This window comes from Anas acuta, chromosome 1 (assembly GCF_963932015.1).
Source record: "Anas acuta chromosome 1, bAnaAcu1.1, whole genome shotgun sequence".
In the NCBI taxonomy this organism is placed as follows: Eukaryota; Metazoa; Chordata; class Aves; order Anseriformes; family Anatidae; genus Anas; species Anas acuta.
In genome coordinates, this window is record NC_088979.1 from 37113111 (window position 1) to 37130795 (window position 17685).

A 17685-nucleotide genomic window follows, 5' to 3' on the forward strand; every position below is an offset into this window, starting at 1 on the left:
CCAAAAAAAAACAAAAAACAGAGCTTATCTCTCCACCTACTGGAGAAAGAGAATAACAGATGAAATTAACAGCCAGGGCACCCTGTGATGGTCAATTTAATATCTGTAATATAACTATGACCTCATGCCCTACTTGTCTTGGAAGTGCACGATGGATTTTTCTTTTTTCTTTTTTATATATATAATGGGTTAATCTGTTTGAAATTCCCCCACTGAAACAAGTCTTTATTTTTCTTTTACAGCACTAGTAAGGGAGATTAAAATCTTTCCACTGTGATCATGGACAGAACTGAATCATACCTAGAAAACAAGTGAAACGAGGATAAAGATGAAGCTGCTAATTAAGTTCCTTGACCTCAGAGAACAGCAGGGAAAAAAATTAAAACAGGATGCCAGATGATCAATGGGTTTACCCATGAGAAGGCATCTCAGATTTCTGTGTACATTACATCAAACCCAGCAACAAAAGATATGAAACTTTGTGCCTATGAAAGATTGGACCATTGGAACAATTTTACCATTGTACAACCTGCTTTTGTATTCAGCTTCCGGGCTTGCCATAGCATGGGATTCTCATTTAAATTTAAAATAGACATTATTAAGCTTAGTACAAGAGCAATATCCATCCCAATTAAAGGATGATTCATCTGTTCACCATTCCCAAGTATGGCCTATGCAGGATGGTTAACATGCAGACAAACCTCCACCGCTACCAAATGAAACAGGAGAGATGTGACTGGTATCATAGTGAGAGAATTGGGATATTGGTATATGCTATATATATACTATATATGCTATACAATATTATAGTTGCTGAAGTACTTATAGATAAAGCACAGCACAACAACAAGTGATTTAAGCAAATTAGACTCTTCTGTATTAGCATTGGGAATTAACCAATGGCTCTGATTGGATATATCATCTCAATGGGAAAGAATTAATAAAAAGGATCTATTAGAATGATCTGATGTCTGGAACACCTCTCCTATGAAGACAGGCTGAGGGAGTTGGGGTTTTCAGGCTGGAGAAGAGCAGGTTCTGGGGTGACCTCATTGCAGCCATTCCAGTACCTAAAGAGACTTACAGGAAAGATGGGGAAGAACTCTTTATCAGGAATTGTAGTAATAAGAAAAGGAGTAATTGTTTAATAATAATAATAATAATAATAATAATAATAATAATAATAATAATAATAATAATAATAATAAGTAGATTTGTTTAGATATTAAGGAGAAATTCTTTACTCAAAGGGTGGTGAGGCACTGGAACAGGTTGTCCAGAGAAGCTGTGGATGCCCCATCTCTGGCAGTGTTGAAGGTCGGGGTGGGCTTAGAACTACCTGATCTAGTGGGTGGCATTCCTGCTCATGTCAGGGGTTTATCATTAAGATCCCTTCCAACCCAAACCATTCTATGATTCTGTGACCACAAACTGATTGTAGATGCACTTTGTGTACTCCAAGATCGCTCTAGTTCTTAGTTGTATCCAAAGTCAATTATGTATGCAATCTCTGGTAGAAGAAATTATGAGTAAGTAAAGAGGGCACATTGCCCACTGGAATTCAGAAGCTAATTTGGGACAGTGCAACTCAAGTTCATTCTTGGTGGTATATATGGAGTGGCAACTCGTGTCTAAGGACATATGCAGAACCATATGTCCTTAGAAAAAAAAAAACTGTTCTGGTAACCTTACAGCTTTTTCTCCTTATTATCAGACAGTTTATGATCCTGAAATATGGGACCAAATTGATTCCCCATAATGTACAGCTGCTTACCAGCGAGGGGCAGATGAGTGCATGGGTCTGCTTCTCTCAGCTCGAGCTTCTTTCCAGCTCTAGTGCGCCTATGTCCAGCAATCTTCTGTACAAGCTTCTCTGAGAGGTTTCCTGAGTTTGGCCGAAGCTATCTTCATGAGGCAATCAATGTGCCTGTTCCCATCCTGGTCTCCATTCTGCTAGCCTCTTCCTTTTCATTCCTCTTTCCTGCTTCTTTATTGATGACATAACTTCATCGTGTTGCCTTTTTTTATCTTGAGGGCAGGCTCCCCTCTTATACCCTTCTCCCCACAGCAGTTCTTTTCAAAACAAGTTTTCATTGGTCAAACAACTATGCAAATAACAGTAACGGCAAACACCCAGAAACTTCCATGCCTTAATGGCTGGAGAACAAGAAACTCGAGACTGCATGGTGTCTCCTGAATCACCCTTCTTTGTTCCTTCTAAACTCTTTTACATTCCTGATGGCCTCATAGTTAAGAGTCTGATGTTACCATCAACCACGGGGCTTGTCGACCCCCATGGCCACGCTCCCACATCTCCCCCTTCTTTATTAACATCAACCAACTTCTTGAAATGAATTATTACTCCATATATCACAAGATCACAGCATTTGTCTTAAAGATTTGCAATGCTTTGGGAACTACTATATACACAATCATTGTGCTAGGATTATATCACTGTGCAATTTATTATCCATATATTCATGTCTGGTGTGCCTTGCCAATAAGTACACAGAGCCGGAATCCACACAAAGGTCTTTTAATTAATTATGCAAAACTGCATGGTCAGTTGGTAGGTGACCCTTGTAAAGCAAGCACACCTCTGTCTTGAATTGCCATTATTTATACACAGCAAACTCACCAAACTATCTCTCTGGCTTCTTCTAATTGGCTGTTTCAGCTCACGTAATTTATCTCTACTGAATTTGCACATTACAGAGAACCACTAAATCTCACATTTTCATACATTAGCATTTTGATAGATATGTTTTTAATATGTTAATGACCCTTAATAAGAAAGAAGTTACCATAGGTCAGTCTGGAAACTTCCTTCAGCTGTTTTTCTCCTTGTTTTTTATCTTTCATCCCTTATCTCCCTTAGTTCTGCTAGCTCAAGTCTACCAGTCTCCCTGTTTTCTTCAAAATTTCCTTGTTTTCCCAGTATAAGACTACATACTCTGCGTGTTAGAACATAGTGTGGGTCCAACAAAATAAAGACAAATGACAAACTGTTGATGTTAATGCATGCATTGCTTGGGAACAAGGATTTATATGCAAGAATAGTACCATCAAAGCCAAAGACATTTATATTGATACTGAACAAAATATCTATCATTTTGAAATACATCCCAATTAACCCCCTGAAACTGTACTTGTGTATATTGGAAAAGGATGTTCTTGTATGAGAACCTTTTGTGATTTTATATTCATAGAAAACATTACTACGCAATCAAAAACCTATTACTAAGCAACCACTCAAAAAACTATTGCTAAGCAACCATTACTAAGCAACCAAACACCATCCTACACTTAGGATAGTGTATTGTCTTTATGTGGCAAGGTTTTGGTAGCAGGGGACTGCAGGGTTGGCCTCTGTGAGAAGAACTCAGAAGTTGCCACATGTTAGATAAGAGCCAGTTTTGGCTGGCTCCAAAGGCACCTGGTTGTTTACACCTATGTGAGAGCAGATTTAAGAAAGGAAAAAGAAAAGAAAACAAACAAACAAGCAAACAAATTGCTGCACAACAGCAGCTGGAAAAGCAAGGAATGAGAAGCATCCCTGCAAACACTAAGACATCAATGTCAGAGAAGAGAGAGGGGGAGGAGGTGTTGAAGGTTCTGGAGCAGAAGTTACCCTATGAAGAGGGTACCTGTTACCTGTGAAGATGCCCACGGTGGAACAGGCTGTAGCCCATAGTTTACCACAGTGGAGCAGATTTCCACACTGTAGCCTGTGGAGGAGCCCATGGGAGCAGGTGGATCTGACCTGAAGGAGGCTGCGGCCTGTGAAGCAGATTCCAGGCTGGACCTGTAGCCCCTGGAGAGGAGCCCATGCGAGAGCAAGTGATCTAAAAACAAAAATATTAATATAATATTATGCATATTTATGATACAGAAGTCAAGAGTTAACTATACCACCATTTCTGTGAAAAGTAAAATAACTATAGGCTTGGCGTGGTGTGTGACAGTATACTCCCTTCCTGCCACTTCATGTCTTTGATCTGGCTGTTGCCTTGCTTAAACACAGACTGTTGCACCTGAGGCTTTCCTCAGACAGATAGTGAAACAGCGTACCTGTTACACCTGAGGACTTGCTCATGCAAGTGGTGACCATAATTTTAGCTCAATCTGTGTGCTGGAAAAACTGACAGACAGACATCTTGCTCAGCAGATGAGGGCCAATGGAATATGCACCAATCAAAGCAAAAAAGCAAAACAAAACCAACCAACGAAACAAACAAAAAACACCCCCAAAAAAAGCAAAAATAATATGACTGTTAGTCCATCAGGCCAAGAGCACACAGAGCTCTTCTGCATTGTAGCTATCTGCATGACAGGATCTCCCCTTGAGTACGGATGCCTCTCAAAGTCACACCTGATGCAAAGATCCCTTACTCCTTACAAGAGAGTCCTTGCTGCAACAGAAGCATTGCAATCTTTGTTAAAATTTATCTTGGATTGACTGTGCCCGTGTAATTCTTAGACATAAACCATTAACCAAATCTGGGACTGGATTAAGCTAGAACCCAAGCTCTTTAGCTGTTCAGTGCAAGAAGTTTAGTAAACAAGGGGGACCACTCTGAAATTTGTGACTCAGTGGGAGGGTATCCTGACTTACCCTGTCCTCTATGCAGTAAATAAATGTACCTTTCAATCTTGAATCACTGTTCTATTTACAGTTAAGCTTTGTTAGATCACTACATTATATCAATAAATACATTGTTGTTTGTCTTTTGAATGTATGATTTAATCTGCAACAATGGATAACTGAAAAACAGAATCATCTCGGTTGGAAGAGACCTCCAAAATCACCTAGTCCAACCTAACACTAACAAGTCTTCCACTAAACCATATCACTAAGCTCTACAGCTAAACTTTAAGCTTTTAAAGACCTCCTAGGAAGGTGACTGAACCACTTCCCTGGGCAGCCTATTCCAATGCTTAACAGCCCTTTCAGTAAAGAAGTTCTTTCTTAATATCCAACCTAAACCTCCCCTGGTGCAACTTTAGTCTGTTCCCTCTCATCCTGTCACCAGGCATGTGGGAGAATAGATCAACCTCCACCTCACTACAGCCTCCTTTAAGGTACCTGGAGAGTGTGATAAGGTTGCCCCTGAGCCTCCTCTTTTCCAGATTGAGCAATCCCAGCTCCGCCAGCCACTCCTTTTTAAGATTATTTCTTCAGACCCCTCACCAGCTTCATTGCCATTCTCTGGACTCATTTGAGCACCTCAATGTCCTTCTTGTAGTGAGGGGCCCAAAACTGAACACAGTACTTGAGGTGAGGCCTCACCAGAGCCAAGTACAGGGGGACAAGCACTTCCCTAGCCCTGCTGGACACACTGTTTCTGACACAAGCCAGGATGCCGTTGGCCTTCTTGGCCACCTGAGCACACTGCTGGCTCATATTCAGCCGACTATCAACCAATACTACCAGGTCCTTCTTCACCAGGCAGCTTTCTAACCACCCATCTCCCAGCCGGTAGCGCTGCTTGGGGTTGTTGTGCCCCAGATGCAGGACCCAGCACTTGGCTTTGTTGACCTTCATACAGTTGGCTGGCCGATATGCCTAGATCTTTGACTTGGAAAGGTAATGAATCAGTAGAAGACTCATGGATAAAAGTCAGAGGATGGACCAGCACAAATGATGTTATGGTATTTGCCTGCTAGACACTCTCTAATCAAGAAAGTGAAGTAATTTAAGATCAGGTCCTGTGAAGATTATGGATAAAATATTGGAAGTCATTTCAGATCATGTGAAAAAGAAGAATGTGATTGGCCAGAAAGTATTTTCCAAGGGCAAATTGAGCTTAATTAAGCAGCTTGCCTGCTACAGTGAAACATCTAGCTCAGTTAGACAAAAAGTGAATGTTATTTATGAAATGCAAAAATTGATGTAACTTTCCAAGACTTGCTTTGGAGAATTAGAAAGTAGGTATTCTTTATTAACAGCACTGGCTACATGGGGGATAATTCCACCGAACATGTACACTTAAGCAAGACTTTTTTATGGTACAATGATATGCATATTAATGCAATTTCCAATAAAGGGAAGTGGGTTTTTTAATGGTTTCTCAGAACTAATTATTGTATTGTCCCTCCACTACTTTTGCACGTACAGCACCCTCTAATGGTCGCACTTTGGGGTATCTCTGATGAGGGCTTGTCGTCTTCACCTTGTACTTTCTCCTTTCCATTTTTGCTCATGCTCTGTCATTGTTTATCTGCTTCAGCAATTTTGCTTTCTTACTAACTCAGCTAATTTAATTGTTTAAGTTCTACTTTGGGCACTGTGTTCCTTCTTCAGCCTTGATGTGCCCTGGCGAGGCCTCACCTGGAATGCTTTGTCCAGTTCTGGGCTCCCCGGTACCAAAAAGACAGGGATCATCTGGAAAGGGTCCAGTGGAGGGCCACAAAGATGATATGGGGCTTGGAACATCTTCCTTATGAAGAAAGTCTGAGAGACCAGGGTCTGTTCAGCCTGGAGACAAGAAGACTGAGAGGGGATCTCATCAATGTGTATAAATACCTGAGGTATGGGAGATAGAGGGATTTGGCCAACCTCTTTTCAGTGGTTTACAGGGATAGGACAAGGAGTAGTAGTCAAAAGATAGAGCACAGGAAGTTCTGCAACAGCTTGCCAAAGAATTTCTTCATGGTGAGGGTGACAGAGCACTGGAACAGGCTGCCCAGGGAGGTTGTGGAGTCTCCTTCTCGGGAGATATTCAAGGCCCATCTGGATGCCTACCTGGGCAGCCTGCTCTGAGGAACCTCCTTTGGCAGGACCTTTCAAGGTCCCTTCCAACCCCTTCAGTTCTGTGATTCTGTGATTTTGTGGCTAGAGCTGAGTCTTATTCTGCAAGGCTGATACAACAATTTAGCAATTTCAGCAATCCCTTCATTTTACTGTTACATAATTTGTGTTTTATACTCATTGTTTCATTTACCTTGAGTTCAGCAAAGCCTTTTACATATTTTTTCATAGTCCCATTAGTCTTCATAGAACCAAAATGGATATGGGCTGGAGAAATAGACAATAAGATTGGTGAAAAATTGAGTGGTGTATCTATTTTGAAAAATTGTCATCAGGTTAATAGGATTAGTATAGATGAAAACTGACTGTAACAAGAAAAGTTCTGACATAAAATGACTGCTAACCACAGACAAGAGAAAATGTCTGCCAGTGTGAAAACTCAGCCTGGAAACCAGGCATTAGAACTTTGTCCTCAGCTTAGGCACTTGGCCTAGAAACCAAGGACATCACTGAAGTGTAGCTGAATACCTACGAGAGGAATCCTGAAAATACCATTAATAAGAATTAAATAAGAAACTGAGGAACAACTTATTGTTTGAGTAAGTGGGAATCAATGTGATGAATAAAATTACATTTCAAGAAAATCGAGGTAAATAAAAAACATCATCTATTGGTTGTATCAGGAAGAAGACTGAAATTAATAGCTCTCATTATTTATCTAAGTGGTGGTGTTCTACTCACTCTCGTGTCTCAATGAGATAAAGAAATCTTGATTTTTACCCAAGATGGAACTTCTTTCTTTGAGAAACCTCCCATGCTGCACATACTCATTTCTTTCTATTATTTCATTTTGTTTCAGTTCCCTCCTTAAACAAGCCTTACTTAAATGTCGGATTAACTCCACCATGCTACAATACCAAACACTAAATTCTACAACACTCCACAGACTTGATGTGAATCAGCCTGGAGAAGAGGAGGCTCAGGGGCGACCTTATTGCTCTCTACAGGTACCTTAAAGGAGGCTGTAGTGAGGTGGGGGTTGGCCTGTTCTCCCATGTGCCTGGTGACAGGACGAGGGGGAATGGGCTTAAGTTGCGCCAGGGGAGTTTTAGGTTGGATGTTAGGAAGACCTTCTTTACTGAAAGAATCATAGAATCATAGAATCATAGAATATCCTGAGTTGGAAGGGACTCTTAAGGATCATCAAGTCCAACTCTTGACACCGCACAGGTCTACCCAAAAGTTCAGACCATGTGACTAAGTGCACAGTCCAATCTCTTCTTAAATTCAGACAGGCTCGGTGCAGTGACCACTTCCCTGGGGAGCCTGTTCCAGTGTGCAACCACCCTCTCTTTGAAGAACCCCCTCCTGATGTCAAGCCTAAATTTCCCCTGCCTCAGCTTAACCCCATTCCCGCGGGTCCTGTCACTGGTGTTAATGGAGAAAAGGTCTCCTGCCTCTCGACACCCCCTTACGAGGAAGTTGTAGACTGCGATGAGGTCTCCCCTCAGCCTCCTCTTCTCCAGGCTGAACAGGCCCAGTGCCCTCAGCCGTTCCTCGTACGTCTTCCCCTCCAGGCCTTTCACCATCTTCGTAGCCCTCCTCTGGACACTCTCCAACAGTTTCATGTCCTTTTTATACTGTGCTGCCCGGAACTGCATACAGTGCTCGAGGTGAGGCCTCACCAGCGCAGAGTAGAGCAGGACAATCACCTCCCTTGACCTACTAGCGATGCCGTGTTTGATGCACCCCAGGACACGGTTGGCCCTCCTGGCTGCCAGGGCACACTGCTGGCTCATATTCAACTTGCTGTCTACCACGACTCCCAGATCCCTCTCTTCTAGGCTGCTCTCCAGCGTCTCATCGCCCAGTCTGTACGTGCAGCCAGGGTTTCCCCGTCCCAGGTGCAGGACCCGGCACTTGCTCTTATTGAACTTCATGCGGTTGGTGATCGCCCAGCTCTCCAACCTATCCAGATCCCTCTGCAAGGCCTTTCCACCCTCATTCGAGTCCACAACTCCTCCAAGTTTGGTGTCATCAGCAAACTTGCTCAAAATACCTTCTATTCCTACATCCAGATCGTTTATAAAAATATAGAAAAGTACCGGCCCTAAAATGGAGCCTTGAGGGACCCCACTGGTGACCGCCCGCCAGCCTGACGCAGCCCCATTTACCATAACCCTTTGGGCCCTGCCCGTCAGCCAATTGCTCACCCAAGAGTTATTAGACACTGGAAATGGCTGCCCAGGGAGGTGGTGGAGTCACCATCCCTGTAAGTCTTTAAAAGACGTTTAGATGTAGAGCTTAGGGATATGTTTTAGTGGGGACTGTTAGCATTAGGTCAGAGGTTGGACTCGATGATCTTGAGGTCTCTTCCAACCTAGAAATTCTGTGTGATTCTGTGATTAACACTCTGTCTGTCACTTTGGTTCCACTTCTAGGCCCATTTCTAGGGGTGGTCAGTCTCTTCTCAGATTGGTTTTTGAACTCCTTTGGTGGTTGGCTTCTTTGGAGATTGCTTTTCTATCACAGTGTTCTTGATAGTGGCAATATATATTGATTTGCAATATATAATCTTTAGTAAGCAGAGCCTCCATGCCTTTGCGTAAAAAAGAATCCTAAAAACTCACTGTTGTGATCTCTATATACCCAAGGGCTGGATAACCTCCTCTTTTTCTTGGATCATGACACTGGTGTAGGAAATCCAGCTGACATCTGGTTATTTGTGGTACCTCTCATGGGATCAATACTAGGGACAGTACCATTTAATGTCTTTCTTAGCAACCTGGATGATGGCATAGAGTGCCCTCTCAGCAGGTTTGTAAACACTTTGTAATAAGGTAAATGGTCAATGTGCTGAATGGGGGTGATAATTAGAGGGATTTTGAGAAACTAGAGAAAAGGGCTGACAGGAATCTAATGAAGTTCAACAAAAACAAGTACGAAGTCTTGCATCTGGAATGAAATAACCCCAGACAGCAGTTACAGGGTTCAGGATGATGGACAAGAAAGCCTCTGCTGCTTTTTGCAGAAAAGACTTTGAGGATCTGATGGACAGTGAATAAGAGTCAGCAGTGTTCAGTGAAGGTCACCCAGCTGTTTGACTCTAGCCAGGAGGCTCAGGGAAGTAATTTTTTTCCTGCCATTGGTCAACAGTGAGACCACATAAACAGTACCATGTCCAGCTTTTTGCTTCTCAGTACAAGAAAGACAGGATTCTAGCACAGGCCACGTGAGGAAAAGGAAAACTAGATTTTGTTCATGAGGCTAAGGAAAGATTTTTTAGGGTCTTCAAGCACTTAATGGAGGGCATAGTAAGGATGGATCCATATGCTCCTTAGCTGTGCAACAAGAAGCAACAGGCACAGCTTGGAGCAGTAGAAATTTTTACTCAATAAAAACAATTAAACAACAGAGTTGGTTAGAAACACTTGAACAGGTTGCCCAGGAAGCCTATGGACTTTCCAACCTCAGAGATTTTCAAAACTCAGTGGACAAGGCCCTGAACAACCTGTTCTTGTTGGACCTATGTTGAGCAGAAAGTTGGACTAGGTGACTCCCCTACAACCTCTATGATTCAATGATTTAATGATTCTATTAGTAAGGTTTTTAAAGAAAAAAAAAATTATGCACTCTTTTTGTTCATTTGTTTTTGAAGTGCTAGTAGAAAATTATAGCTGTCTAAAAATGAAAGAACAAAAAATAAGCTGCAAATTTACCATTGTAAACCAACATGAAGAGTTTCCTCTACCTTTTTTTTTTTTTTTCCAAAACAATAATTTTGTTGTTGTTGTTGTTGTTTGTTTTTTTTTTCAAAGATCTTTTTTTATTATATTTCCTAGGGAAATATTAAAAATGTTAAGCCTTAGAATTCCTTGACCTTTGGGAAGCCTGGATCAGAACGTAAGGCAGACTTTTGAATATGTCAGCTTCACTCTACAGGTAAGTAATTAAGCTACAAAACAAGGATATTGACATGCATGATTTTCACTTGTTTCCTTTAAATGATTTTCTAACTAGCACTGGAAGCTCATAGAAAGTCTCTAATGGATCTTTATACTTCAACATACAATTCTTTGGAATTATACAAGCTGAAAATATACCTATGAAGGTTAGTTGAAATATAACCTCTATAAACAGTCACTTTGTACTTCTCAGTCAGATTTGAATGTCTTTGTTCATAGTGCATGTTTAATAATTGTGACCAACCAAAATATGTAGAATTAAATGAAAATTAAAAGTTGCCAAGATAGGTTGTGTTGTTTCCATCCTGGAAGGCTGTGGTGGTTTTACTCAGGTGGGCAGCCACATTCCACCATGGCCACCCTCTCACTCCCCTCCTCAAAGAGGAAGGGGAAGAAGATGTGACAGAAAGAGCTCAAGGTTTGAGATTTAATTAAAAGGAAAAGGGAGAAAAAAAAAAAAAAAAGCACAGAGAGAGAAAAAGCAGTTGCTCTCTACTTCTCATCAATGAGCCATATTTGGCCACGTTCTGGTAAACAGGGCCTCAATACACATAGCAGTTGTTCGAGATGACAGATGCTTCTAAAATGAGAGCCCTTCTTTCCCTTCCCACATTTTATTGATGGGTGATGGGTGCCATTGATGCCATCCATCACCATATTGATGGGTGATGGGTTAAGGGATATTCCATGCCATCATATGGAATATCCCTTTGGTTGGTTTAGGTCAGATGCCCTGGTGATATCCCCTCTTCATCATGTGCCCACCCCCAGCCTGCTGGCTCTTGGGGGCTTGGAGGGAGTCCTGATGTGGTGCCAGTGTTGTGTAGCAAAAGACACAACACTGGTGTGATACCAATGCTGTTCTAGTTACAAGTGCAGAGCACATCACTATATGGGCTGCTACAGGGAAAGTCCCAGCCAGACCTAGCACAAAGGCTTTCAAGATCATACTAAGTATAGTCCAGAACATGTTGGTCTGAGCACACAGTTGACTTTACTTTGAACAGGATGTTGGACTAGAGACATCCTGAGTCTTAATCATCATGCTATCCTAAAATTTTATGCAGACAGAGGTATTCATCCCATGAGGATTTTAATATAAATTCCTTCTCCTATTTCATTCTATCAAAACGTACAAATTCTAACAGTTTTTAAATCTGGAGTGGGGTGTAGAGGACCACTAATAAGAAAATTAGAAATCTAGCTTAAAATGAAAAACAAACAAACAAACAAAAACCAACAAATATACAAGCAAATTAAACTAACATATCCACACAAAAAACTCTGTTGACTATTTTATCTATTACAAAAGGACCATTAATTACATAATTCATTAGATGTTCTTTCTTTTCACCTAACAGTTTGGACTTTCAAACACCTTAAATATAAAAAAAACATTTTTTCATAACTGGTAGGTAAACTATACACCTAAACAAAGATGAAATAGCAAAATGAGTCATTATGTTTGTCTTGATACTATTTATTTAAAGGAAAAGGTTGCTTTAATAATATCTATTTTACTTTTTCCTTTTCTCTTTTCCTTGGAGGAAGATAAATACAGAGATATAATTTTATATTAATTAATATTTATATTAATTAAAATGGTTTCCTTTTGATCCTGTCTAATATGGGTAGAAATAAATTCACCATCCTTCATATTCAAATATATTTTTAGTTCTCTTCCATTGTAATATGTTTCTGCTTTACTGAAAACCAAATGGTTTAAATGTCTTCACTTGGCTGGGTAGAATGTTACAAAACAGTCAGTGATAAAAATTCACAACTCCCAAAGCATAACAACATGAATAAAATTCACTTGCAATATTGTCAAACAATCTTTGCATTTTACTTATATTCTTTTCTCCCTCAGGCATCCTGATACTTCATGGCATCTTACTGGCTAATACAAGCCTTAAGCAATGGGAAAAGAGAAGAGCAGCCAATGTTTGTATTAATCCACAGTATGATAAATTGTACTGAGAAATATTTAATAGTTGTAGTTACCAGAGCACAGGAGTACTATGAAATTTCTTGCTCTATTTTATGAAGCATTAAACTGTTCAAAATAACTATTGCATCTAGATTCCATCCATAAATCAAGTCAGGCCAATGGCAGCAAAGTGATGGATATCCACCCATCTAAGGGATTTGATCATAAGACACAAGCTAAAACAGTGACAAGGCAGAGATAAATGTTTGTGTTCCGATTACCATCCCAAGGTCAGAGTGCCTATGCATATCAATGACAAATTTCAACTAACACTCTAAGAATAACAATCTAGAAAAGTATAACAGCAAACTGAAAAAGAAATTGAATTTTAATGAAGTTGTCTATTCTGATTGTCTAAGAAAATATTTATAGTAAACTAATCAAACAGAGATTGGAATCTGTTCTTGCATAGGGCCTGTTTTTTTTTGTGTGTTTTTTTTTTTTTTTTTGAAAATAATAACCTTGTCCTGGGTTTTAATGTTTGTTTGTTTCTTTTCTCATTTATTTAATTTTACAAGGATGTTAACATACATAACATTGAAAAAAAAAAAAAAAGTGTAAATTCTTTATTTCTTGAGTGGAAAAATAAACCAAAAGAGAATAAGAATTTGCAAGTATGAAAGTCATGCACTACTAATTCTAAAATGACCATGTGTTTATACAAAGTCTTGGTAAGGTTGCACACAATTATTTAACATTGTCATTTGCATAAGTTAAAAACAGAAGATAGTGGGAGTTGTATTTCAAGAACATAATTTATGTTAAAATAACTCATTAACTTCCTAAAGAAGGCTGATTGCTTTCTACATTTATAATTTATAGTATTTTTTTTCAGGTACGTGAGATTTGAAACTATAATTTTCACCAATAAATAAATAAATAAACAAACAAACAAACAAAGAAGATAAAATAAGGACACCACACTAAAAGCTTACTTATGATGTTAGACTTTGAGTGTGTATGAGTGTAGTGGATGTTTTAACAAAATTCATGTTTGTCTATCTGACATCAGTGTCAAGTCCATAGGGCACACCCTGGTGCTGGTGGTACTTATTTATTTATTATATATATTTATTTCAGCAGTTCTCTTTCAATTTGTCTCTCTAACTTCTGTGAATTGCAGTAGAAAGAAAAAATATGAAGTTATGAGTAATTAATTCAGTCTATAATAAAACTCTTAAGAAAAATGATTTTATGAACTGCACAATACTTCACTAAACCTTTATACTCATAACTGAAATTTACTGGATTAGCAAGCTTTGAGTTCTTGAGTTGTTGTAAAAAAACTGAATAAATTACTGTTTGTTTTTTTTTGTTGTTGTTGGTGTTGGTGTTGGTGGTTTTAATGAAAAACAAGTAAACAAAGACCCCTAATCCCTTCTGCTTAGGTAATAGATGACAAATTATTTTTAAATTTAAGCACTTATATGTTTGATTGTATACATTTATTGTATATATTTATTTATAAACTGACACACGTATAATGTCCTCTACTTTCAGGTGAATCATCAGTGAAACTACTACATAACAAAGAATTCTGAAACACTCATTTATATTTTTCTTTTGCAAATTTTAGATGAAGATAAATCATTTATTTATTTATTTTAGCCTGATATTTCTCCTTCTTTTATACTCAGCCATAGCTTTTTCTAAGTTTTCAGTGTTTCAGATAAGTTCAGGTGTATCTATGACACACTTATACACACACACACAAACACTGTAAAATATATTAAGCAGGGATTAAAATATAGTGAAAGAAAAGTGTATCTTGAAATAAACAAATAAGAGAAAACACTGGTTTATTAAAAAGATTTAGAATTAAATAAGCAGATATTCTGTTACAACCTACTCTCCTCTCTCTTCCTTTCCCCTCCCCTCTCTCTTCCTTTCCCCTCCCCTCTCCTCCAACAAACAAACAAAAGAACACTGTCCTTAAGAGTTTCTTAATCTTTATTTAAGTCTTTATTATTTAAGTCTTTATTACAACAAAGGGGAAGGTCTTATGGATAAGCAAAACTGATCTGAAAATATTCTTACTTTTTTATTGTTATTTTTTAATAAATGACTTATTTCTGCTTTATCTGTGAAAAAGGAAACAAACAAACAACAAAGGTACTTTGAGTAGCAAATCAATTACTTCATTTGGTTCCATATTCTTAGAGGACTGAACCTGCTGTAAAGAAAATCTCTGATACCCTCTACCAGCCATTTTTATGCATTAAATCAGTACAAAGAGAATCAGAAAATAATTAGTAATCATGAAGGTTGTTTTTTTTTTAAAAAAAAAATAAAAGAAATGCAAAGAAAAATGTTAACATGATTGCCATCTTCATGTCTTCCGTCTCATTGTGATTATGAAAGTAGTTCTGAACATTCTGGAAACAGTAAAAGTACATACTCTTAAAAATTATAAGCAGGGGAAATTGTGTAGGAAACTTGTTTCCTATGGGGGAAAAAAAAAAAAAAAAAAGATTGGCATGACTTTGTCTGCAGGGAGATCAATGAAATAATGCACTGTATTTAAATGTTTCATTGTTTCATGCAAGAAAAAGAACAATATTAATTATAGCCTTTAGCATTTTCATGGCAATCCTTTGATAATTATAGTTCAAGAGAAAGAACAGAAGTAATTTAAAGATGTGTTTCTTTATAAGGTATCTAATTTTAATTTTTCTTAGAAAAGAGGACATTTCAAAGGAGAACTTTTCTCTCTCTCTCTCTCCCTCTTTTTTTTTTTTTTTTTTTGGAGGGGGTAGATTTGCTCTGTTTTCACAGAAGTAACAAAACTATAAACTGTCAAGAGAGTTCTTTAATAAGTGTTATATTTTCAGCTGCATTCATAGTGGTAAAGTTGCTTATTGATAGTATGTTAAATGGCATCAGTTTCAACAGTACCTCCTTCTTTTATCCAGTTCTTATTGCTGAGCATGACTTCACATGGTATGGAATATTTCTTTGGTCAGTTTGGATCAGCTGTCCAAACTACGTCACCTCCCAGCTTCATGCAGGCAAGGCAACATGAGAAGCAGAAAAGACTCTGTGTAAACACTGTTCAACTATAATTAAAACATCAATGTGTTATAAACACTATTCTCATCACAAATATAAAACATAGCACCATACAAACTACTATGAACAAAATTAACTCTATCCTAGTTAAAAATAATACAGCACCAAAACCAGTCAATTAGAGCAATTAAATGAGACAGAAAGCAGTCAAGGATAGATGTATCTTCCGACACAGGCAGTTGTTACAGTAGTTATAAGTGAAATTCTTATTAAGAAGAATGCAAATGAAAAATAGTGTCACATCAAATTCTCAATAGGTAACTAATTGTCTAACGTATGATACTAGTCTAGGCTTTCATCTGCGACAAATACATGCTTTCAAAAGATTATTAACCTTTTTTCTGTAGTCTCGCTCTTTTTCACACCTGGGGCCTCTCTTTTGTTCTCCTCTTTTTACCTCATTCAGTCACAGCTGGTTATTATCCGACCATATAAACATTCTTCTGGCTTCCAAAGTCCAATTTTTGTCAGGCTAGGACTCCAGAGTATAATATCCTAGGTATGAACTTTAACCACTATAGTACTAGGATTACGGAGAATGTTTAATATGTGCCACATTTAGTTTGCAAGTTATTTTGGATATGCCGGGAGGAACAAGCATAAAGATGTATGTCATAGTTTGCTATACATGCCTGAAGTATGATTGAATTGAATTGAGATCATCTGTATTAATACTGTAATATCTTTATATAGATTTCTTTCACATGCATTTGTATTTCTTGGTTTTAGATTTATGGTTTGCTTTTAAAAAGTAAAATAATTCAGAAGCCTGTTTGGTGAGATTTCTTTCTTTTTGGCTTTCCACTTCTTTCCCTTCCAGGAAAAGGAGAAAATATATAAAAAAAAAAAGAATATGAAAATAAACTATATATTTGAAAGCCTGTAAAATTTCAAATGTTTAAAAGTGCACATTATTTCTTCTTCTTCTTCTCTTTTTTTTTTTCTTCTTCTTCTTCTTTTTCCTCTTCTTCTTTTTCTTCTTCTTCTTCTTCTTCTTCTTCTTCTTCTTCTTCTTTTTCTTCAACTGCTTTGAATATCTATTTTTTCTGAATTTGTATTTCCACTTAGATTGTGAGCCAAAAATGAATAGTTTTGAGTGGTGGATGAAAATCTGTTTTCTCACAGTTTATGAGAACTCTGAATGTTTTCTTGTAAGTGGTTATGAATCAGAATGAAAATATGCTGGAAATACAATGTTGACAATATATCGAAGATAAAAAAATTGCATTGAATCAATTGAATTTTATATTTATATTATTTTTATTAATCACAAAAACACAGAATCACATAATTGTAGGGGTTGGAAGAGACCTCAAGAGATCATTGGGTCCAATCCCCCTTCCAGAGCAGGTTTCCTAGAGCAGGTTGCACAAGTAGGTGTCCAGATAGGTCTTGAATATCTCCAGAGAAGGAGACTCCACAACGTCCCTGGGCAGCCTGTTCCAGTGCACCGTCACCCTCACCGTGAAGAAGTTCTTTCACATGTTGGTGCAGAACTTCCTGTGATCCATTCTGTGGTCATTGCTCCTTGTCCTGTCCCCCCCACAGACCACTGAAAAGAGGTTGGCCAAATCCCTCTGTCTTCCTCACCTCAGGTATTTATACACATTAATAAGATCCCCTTTTTGTCTTCTTTTCTCAAGACTGAACAGACCCAGGTCTCTCAGACTTTCCTCACAGGAGATGGCTCCAGGCCCTGTATCATTGTGGCCCTCTGCTGGACACTTTCCAGGAGATCCCTGTCTTTTTTGTACCGGGAATTAAACTGTATTTTGAATTTTTTTCTTACCTTATAGAAAGATTAATTCTTTCAAAGAATTCCAAAACTATTTTTAAAAGAATCATGTTTATTTAATTTAATAAATGATTAGCTATTTTTTGACAGTCACAATACTTAGTTTTTACATTTT